An 8,832-nucleotide genomic window follows, 5' to 3' on the forward strand; every position below is an offset into this window, starting at 1 on the left:
ACACACACACACACACACACATTATTCTCCCGTCACGTTGTCACACTCTTTTATATACCAGCCTACCCTATCTAGTAAATACTAGAGCATTCGCCAAGGTACGGGATAGTTCTAGAAACTAGAGGGCGTGAGAATAGTCACGTGATCTCGATGACGCAACAGTATCATATAACAGTTAAACTGCATACACAACGTATGACTCGTACCGAGTTACGTAACAAAACTTGACATAACGAGTACTTTAAAATAATTAACTTTTAACACTTGTTATGAAAACTAAATAATAATTATATATCAAATCACTAAATAAACTAAATAATATCTCTTAAACTAAACAGTCTTGTATATCCAACAACACTAGTAAACTATCAAGGTTATACAAGGTAAGTATAATGAAGAAACTCAACCGTTTCAGTAATTCATCTCACTAGCATTTTGTAACTTCTACAACTGACATATCCACTTACGGTTACTAAAACATTTGCCCCAGGTCATTCACGTTGAGAAAGTGTATATATTGGTCAATAGTTCGTATATCATGGACAGATAACATTGAATATCCGGGTCTCTTATCTGGCTGGTTAACATACAAGGTAATAAGCTACCGTAGACCTTCTGTAACACAAACACTTATCTTTATTTACTACTTCTAAACTTTTAAGAATGCCTCCAACATTTTATTGAGATATATGCTGCTCATACTTATTTTTGTGTTTCGCTGAGAAATAACCAAGAAAATAGAGTTAGGTAACTAACTATTCATCAATACTGATTTTTTTAAATCAGCTGTTAACAGAATATATTTTAATACTTGTTTATATGTCATGTTTTAGAGCTTAGACGATAGGCTTTTTCTATGATCATGACAGTGCTAGGATTACCCTTACATTACCATATCTCTTTTATATTTAGTAACTGAATAATTTAATGAAGGTATTTTATTTCTTTGTTGTCTTCCCGTGGTGTGTTTAATGCTGTTTTTGATCCCAAGTACTTTTGTATATAGTTCATGCGAGGTCAATCTGTGGAGCCAAAACTATAGCTTATGTGATTTATAGTTTATAGAACAATGATGTCTATTCCTACCCTCTTGTGTCATTGATAAATTTTTACAAATGCTTTAGGAAGAATAATGCTAAGTTAGAGTATTAGAAATCCAAATGCTGATTTTTGACGTATTCTCAAACGGTATTGACTCAGACTTCTCAGCTGTATGTTGATCACCTGTACTAGCCTCATGTGTCTCTACGGATATAGGAAATACAATTATAGTATTAATATTCATAATGCAAGCTAATTACAGAATTTTGGTAAAATCTTTAGAATAAAAGAGAAAAATGGGAACTTCAAATTAAAAAAACATTCTGTACACAAAAACATTTTTAAGAGTTTTTGTTTCATATTTTTAGAATATTAGCAAATAAAAGCAGCGTATATTATAAAAATACCAACTACACAATTGCATAGCGTCTGTATTGACAATATGCTGTAACAGCACAAAACCAAGTTAAGGAAGTGAATGGGAGAAATTAATAACTTTTCATGATAATTCATAAACGTTTTTGCAGTCAATTCCACACACATACTTGCTTATAACTTACGTGTATGTGGCATAAGAGTTTCTGTTTGAATCATTGCACTCAAATAATACTCTTTATGCATCTGCACTTTCATCTGAATAAATGATGTAGTACTATGTAATTATATACGGTAATCCTAAGAAGTTACGACTGAAATTAAGGATAACAATATGTGAACTATATTATGTCTGCTGTATCCACTAGCGACGAGACCTTTCACCCAATGGGAAGGCTCAACAGACTGACTGGAATTCGGTTTCAAAAAGTCTTATTTTCTGTACGGGGTGTGTCCCTGAGCACTGTATGATGTCACGTGGCATTTTTATGGTCAATGTCATAAAGGTAAATACACGATAACCAGCCATTCTACTTATAAACAAGTTATAGGAAAATATCATAGACTAGACATATTCATTGTGGCACCACCTCGGAAGAAGTGTCGCAAATGGCCAATTTCGCCAAGCTATAAAATGTTTTATTAAAACCTGATGTACAGATTTTATTACATACATGTAAATGTTCTATAATTACACCTTTTGATGACTGTTAGTGCAAAATATAGGTCATTACACAAGTACAGTAAAGTAATTGTCCAACGTTAACACTTGCTTGAGAGAAGGTTTAAACAGGAGAGAATATATTTGAAAGTCGTTGTTAATGGACTGCATCTGACTAGGAAGTTCTGGACGATGTTTCGAGCTGTTAGCGCAGATCGAAACATCGTCCAAACCTTCCTAGACAGATGCAGTCCATTAACAACGCTTTTCAAGTAAAGTTTGTTCTCTAGTCGGAAATGAGTTATTTCATTACTCCCGAGAATATGTTAAACATATTCACAGATTTTTTTATTTTAATTCTTTTTTTATTTATTATCTGTAATTAATAACTGGTCTGGCGTAAAAAACTTCATTACACGATAGTAACAATCACTCATGTCGAATGAGTTTATTTTACGTTTTGTTTTATTAAACCGTTATTTAGAAAACAATAATGTAGAAATAAATCAATGTAAAAAAAAATATGGCAGTCACCAAATAATAATAAACCTGGTGGTATATTATTTTAAATCACTAACTTATGGTGACATTGAATACAAATAAAAATAGTTAAGAAATAGTTGCTTACAATGTATAACATTACATTGCCAATAAATAACATAAGCATTTTACATACTCTAGGGACATAAGAAGTCTTATTTCATTTGCCCGGCATGGCCAGGTGGTTAGGGGACTCGACTCGTAATCTGAGGGTCGCGGGTTCGAATCCTCGTTACACCAAACATGCTCGCCCTTTTAGCCGTGGGGGCGTTATAATGTGACGGTCAATCCCACTATTCGTTGGTAAAAGAGTAGCCCAAGAGTTGGCGGTGGGTGGTGCCTTCCCTCTAGTCTTACGCTGCTAAATTAGGGATAGCAGATAGCCCTCGTGTAGCTTTGCGCGAAATTAAAAAACAAACAAACAAACTTACTTCATCAGTGAACACTCAGTAAACCAGATTTATTCGCAGAGTAACAAGAATCATGCATACAACTGTTGTGTTTAGACATCTGGAATAATTATGATTTATGAAACTCATGTTTTCATACATAACTATCGGAAATAAGTACAACTTGTAAAACTGATGCTTTCAAATATAACTATCTGAAATAATTATGACCGATAACACTGATATTTTCGAAAGATTTATAAATATCGGAAATATCTATGATTCATTACTTCCAGTGGCACGGCGGTATGTCTGCGGACTTGCAACGCTAGAAACCGGGTTTCGATACTCGTGGTGGGCAGAGCACAGATAGCCCTTATGTAGCTTTGTGCATAATCAAAAACAAAACAAACAAACTATGATTCATAAAACTTGTGTGTTCAAACATAATAATAAAGAATGATTTATAAATAAGCTCCTCGGTGATCTCACACAAAATGTATACCAGGAATAGTTATAACTTATAACACTTCTAAGGTTTGGATATGTATTCATAAAGAATATTGACATGTACAATTTTATCTATCAATATATGGAAAACATTATTGCGATATGAGCTTTCTTCTGAATACCAGTCTAAGAAAACACTTTATGACAGTTCCCTTCTTAAATAGGTCTGGCATAACCTGATAGCTAGAACATTCGATTCGCAATCTTCGGGATCGAACCCCATCACCGAGCATGCCCTTTTAACCGTGGGGACGTTATAAAGTGACAGTTAATCCCACTATTTGTTGGTAAAGAGTAGCTCAAGATTTGGCAGTGGGTGATGTTTTTCCTGCATTTCCTCTAGTCTATCACTTCTAAATCAGGGACGGCTAGCGCAAATAGCCGTATTGCATTTATGAGCAAATTCAACAAACAAACTATTACAAAATGTTGAGAAAATACCAGCTTTCCATGAACAATGATATCCCTTAAACCCTGATTTGATATGCCTCTATGACTGTTCTTGTTGATAAATATGATGATTTTGTCATTTAGTACAAAAACACTTGTTCAACAAAATATGGGAGATATACTAATCCGCACTTAGAAATAAAAGTAAATCTAGCTCCGAGAAAACAAATCTACACAACATACAGCGTTAATAGATAAGCTATAATTTTTCTCGAGTTTAATTTTTACACGCAGTAGGTTATATTATGTAATGATTATGCTTTAGGAAACAAATGCTTAAAGTTTAGGACATAAACATTGTAACTTGAATGATCACACTTTAGCTCCATCTGTTATCTGAAATTTCAGTAATATTAGAAGACGATGGATGAATATCTGGGTAGTATCCAATAATTAAGTTTTGTGCATCATCTATTAGAACTTCCGAACAAAAACGTGTAAAATGTATGTTTTTAGTCCATGTCGGAAGTTCAAATTGTAAGTAGCTGGAAATCGCTATTTAACTCCAATATAAAGGATAATTTGTATAAATATTGAACTGTGTTTGCATTATGATGAATTTCAAAATTTCACGAATTTTTTGATGTGACTTAAATAAAAAAAACGTCATTTTTACTAATATATCTAGCCGAACTTTAGAACTGGACAAAATAAATCAAACACAATCACAGCCAATCCTATAAAGAGTCACCATACAAAATTTCAAACTTCTATTATTTACCATTGTCATTCTGTAACCGTATTATGTTTCTTCGTGTGTTCTTTTTAACAATGATAACTAGATAAAACATTAAGTTATTTTCCTGAAAATATTTTTTACAAGCCCAAAGAACCAATCTAACGTACTATATAATGTAAGAGCATGTTGTAGTTTTGTTCTCTTAAGAGAAGAACTCAAACATAACATAAGAGTCATTTTTGAGCTTTACCAAAAACTAAAAGTAAAGTTAAAGTTAAAGCTTTCTCTCAAGAAACAGTGTGTTACATACATTCACGTATAACCTCAAACATGTAGGTCTAGGTATCTGAAATTAACAAATCATTGAAAGTAAAAAGATGCCGCTGCAATGCACACACTGTCCTTTATGTGCTAAAATTTATAACTGTCTTGCTTGTTTGTTTGTTTTTTTAATAGATAGATCAAATATTTTACTACACACTGTTCAGTAAATCAGATAATGTTTCGTGGCTTATCTTCAGTCCTGTCAATACTTATCGTAACGCATAGAATGTCTTCATTTAATAATGTTCTGGTATAATACATTAATATGATACTGATTCGACAATTCTGTATGTAATTCTGACCACTAGAATAAACTATATATAAAGTTCGTGTTTAGCTTTTTATGCTTCTGAAACATGAGTGTAAAGGTTTATATTCGCTATGCTTAATTATGTGGTCGTGCAATTTTTATCTATATTTTATTACCTCCAAATAAAATATATTATATATCTATATTTCGTTTCTGTGTTACTTACTGTTGGTTTCCGAGTTGTTTTTAGTTGTTTCGAGTTCAAACTGTTCAACAGTGAGGAACCTTCATTCTTATTTGTAATTGCTCTTTCACTCATCACGAACTTCCTGCCTTAAAAAGTTTGCTAATAATAATAATAATATTGGTCTTATCAGACCGACGTTAGTGGCGTAGTTATACTAAATGAATGTGAGCATATCCATAAAATGAATTTGGCGACCAAACATAATTTAAATATTTAGATTTAGACTGATTAAGTCTTATCTGTAATTATTACTGGTTGATCTAAATAACGACTTGCAAACGATTAACAGCAGAATTAATAAAGCTAGGCCGTTATATTTCAGCTATTACAAATAAGTTCTTTTCCAGAAGTTTCTTGTCCGGTCTTAGGTCTTAAAGACCTTGGAGGGTCAGGTGCGTTCGACCTTTTCTCCCTCCTTGTAGATGGTAATGGTTTCGGTGAAATGGTTGCAATTACAGGAGAATATTAAAATAATCACTACATGAGAGTCAGAGTAGCCCGCACTTATTCTGACTCTTTTCAGAGCAATGTCTATGTAAGTAATTCTTATAATATTCGGTGGATATATACAGTTCTCTTTAGTTCGTTATTACAAAGTCCTGTACTTAGCGAACAGTTCAACAAATAAGTTAATTCGTTATAAGTTGCTTGTTCAAAATGTGATAATAATAACAGGATAACCAATCACTTGCTATTATATAAACATTCTGACAGAAAACACCGTTAATAACGAGGTTACAGTCCTAATGAATTAATGTAACAAACCCTTCACTTGCTGCTGTATGTTGTCTAATTATCTTACAAGTTGTATTAAAATTCAGCCTAATTTCCAGTTTACTAAAACGCTTCAAATTAAACTCTAGTAACTTAAATTTCTGTATCCCAATAAGTCTGGAAGCCTAAATGTATCTTAGAGTACTCATATACTAATGAGTCAGGATGCTTTAACTAAGTCATTCATAACTAGGCTTAAGCAGACTCTATCGAGTTTCATACTCTGATTTTAATACAAGCGAACCAATCTTCTTTGGTAACATATTATATAAACAGTGATAGGTATACATTTTTGCTCTTAACTAAACATCTCGGGCTTCAGCTGCCACTTTCACCTTATGTCAACCAATTATTTATCGTTTTTTAGGCAACAGTATTCCGTTACCTGAGAAAAAAGTGATGAAACCGACCGTTACTTGGTTTTTTAGAATTTTGAACAAATATTTTCACATATACGTCTATAAGTCGGGCTCATAGTAATTGTTAGATTTTACTGATTTTATTATTCAAATGTTATTCAATAGGAAATTACGAAATTAATTCATAATATATCAAACAGTTACTACTCAGTTAACACTCATTGTTCAAATATATATATATGGAAACTCATATCCTGCAGCAAATTAAATAGATTCATTAGAAAGAGAAATATAACAATCTTACTATATATATTTTATATATATTCATCGTTAGAAATATATAATATATGTCTAAATACGCAATAGAAATATTTTCCGTTATTTTCCAATAATCAACATTTTTGAATTTAGAATATTTCCATATAAAAATATTTTTATGGTGGCTATCATGTATAATCGAAACAAGAAGAAATATCTTAAATATTCTAACGTTATTTGTAAGTTATTCAGAGCATGAAATCTTGATGTATATTAATTAAGTAATGTGTTAATAATTACAAATTGATGTATATTACTTAAGTAAATTGTTAATAATTACAAATTGAATGCTTTAGTTTCATAATTTATCATTCTAAAATATGCCCAGAAGTTTGGAATGTTTTTATTCGACCATAAGTTTATTCTGTAAAACCACTTTATACTCAAACTTGTATAAAGATAATATTTGTGATAATAGAGAATGTATATTGTACTGAAGTATATGAACATGTTATGCCTAATCACAAACGTCATCTATTCAACAGCTAAAAGCCTTTATTATAGTGGTTTGGTTAGCTAATAACATGAAAGTTCTCTTTTTATTAAAAAAAACATAATCGCTAAATAATTTTCTCTAAATATATACACTTTGACGCATATATTTTTTAAATCGACAAATATTTGAGAAGTGGTTGCTCGATCATTATTTAGTTGCAAAAAGAATTACCTTTTTTTTAGCTCTTCAGGGAAGAAATTACATGAGACCTTAAGATATTTGGTGCGTGTTCTTTAGATAAAAAAATTAAAACGTTATGAAATAGTGGATTTTTTTCAACTGATGACCCACTAGGAAGTTGAAAATTAATCTTGCAATAATAGTGTTAATTTTTTTCGAATGACGTTTTACAGAAACTTTTGTTTTCTTTAAAGTAGAGAGCTGAAACATTGAAAGACAGAATTGAAAAATCATAGGAACAAGTCTGAGAGCTTTCATCAAAGTAATTGTTTATAAAAGAGGAGATTTTGTTATTTTTTTCCTTTATAAATGCCAAAATTATTTCCATCCGAGGAAAATGCATTTATTATTCTTATTACTGTAAATGAAATCTTCAGAAGAAGTTAATAAAAAATTAAAATTACTTCTATTTGGTTGATTTTTTCTATAATCGAGGTTGTTTCGAAAGTCTCCTCTTGTAACATTGCATGACAGAGTTTCAACAGTAAAATAACAATCCTAGAACAAATAAGCTTTGTTACCTGTTTCATTGCCCTTAAAATTTGCATTAATATTCTCTATTAAAACGAAAAAAGATGCGGTCTATTTTTCTGTACAGCCACGTGTAATGATTTGTTGTTTTTTTCGCGGAGTTATTGAAACTGTCACATTTCGAACTATTCCACTCTCTCTTCAACTTTTGAACTTTATCAGGCAATTAAGCACTCTACTATGAGATCGAACGTTGGAGTAAAAATTGTATTTTTCCATTAGTCACGAAGTATGAGCATTGCCTGATATGAAATGATAGGTTAGAGCGCAACTGGTGAAAAACCTTAATGTAATTTTATATCATTCGTTGGTTAAGTACAGGCCAAAACAATAACAACATAAGTACTCAGAGGAACATTTTTATTTGAAGAAAGCGACCTTAAAGCTTAATGAAAGGATCAAAGTTAAAAGGGAAGTCAAAGCGGATTATTATTATGTTTGATGAAGTTATAGTTCCTTCCGCGAAGTTTTCGGACCTAATTTTTTATAGCGTGATATTTTTTCTTCAGTGTTAAAATGTCCCATCTTTGTAATTTTATATATTGTTTATCCTGCAACGAAAAATGAAATATGAACAACTGTACATCATATATTTCGTTAACAATACAACAGTTTCTAAAGGAGGAGAATATACAGTTCATTTTGTTTTCATTCGATTTTTTTTTCCTTTTCGGGTTTAATTTTCTAACCTTAGATTTATCCTATCAA

The 8,832-nt window shown here is 31.5% G+C and overlaps 1 long non-coding RNA gene across 1 annotated transcript in view; it reads left to right on the forward strand.

Moving 5' to 3' along the window:
* The window catches only part of LOC111085376, a 10,638-nt gene extending 2,098 nt beyond the window's left edge, over positions 1–8,540 (forward strand). Inside the window, exons 2-3 of the long non-coding RNA XR_002610232.1 lie at positions 8,310–8,316; positions 8,529–8,540. This is a non-coding gene — a long non-coding RNA (uncharacterized LOC111085376). The remainder of the gene's footprint in view (positions 1–8,309; positions 8,317–8,528) is intronic.
* The last annotated feature ends 292 nt before the right edge of the window (positions 8,541–8,832 follow it).

This window comes from Limulus polyphemus, unplaced genomic scaffold (genome assembly GCF_000517525.1).
Source record: "Limulus polyphemus unplaced genomic scaffold, Limulus_polyphemus-2.1.2 Scaffold356, whole genome shotgun sequence".
Taxonomy (NCBI): domain Eukaryota; kingdom Metazoa; phylum Arthropoda; class Merostomata; order Xiphosura; family Limulidae; genus Limulus; species Limulus polyphemus.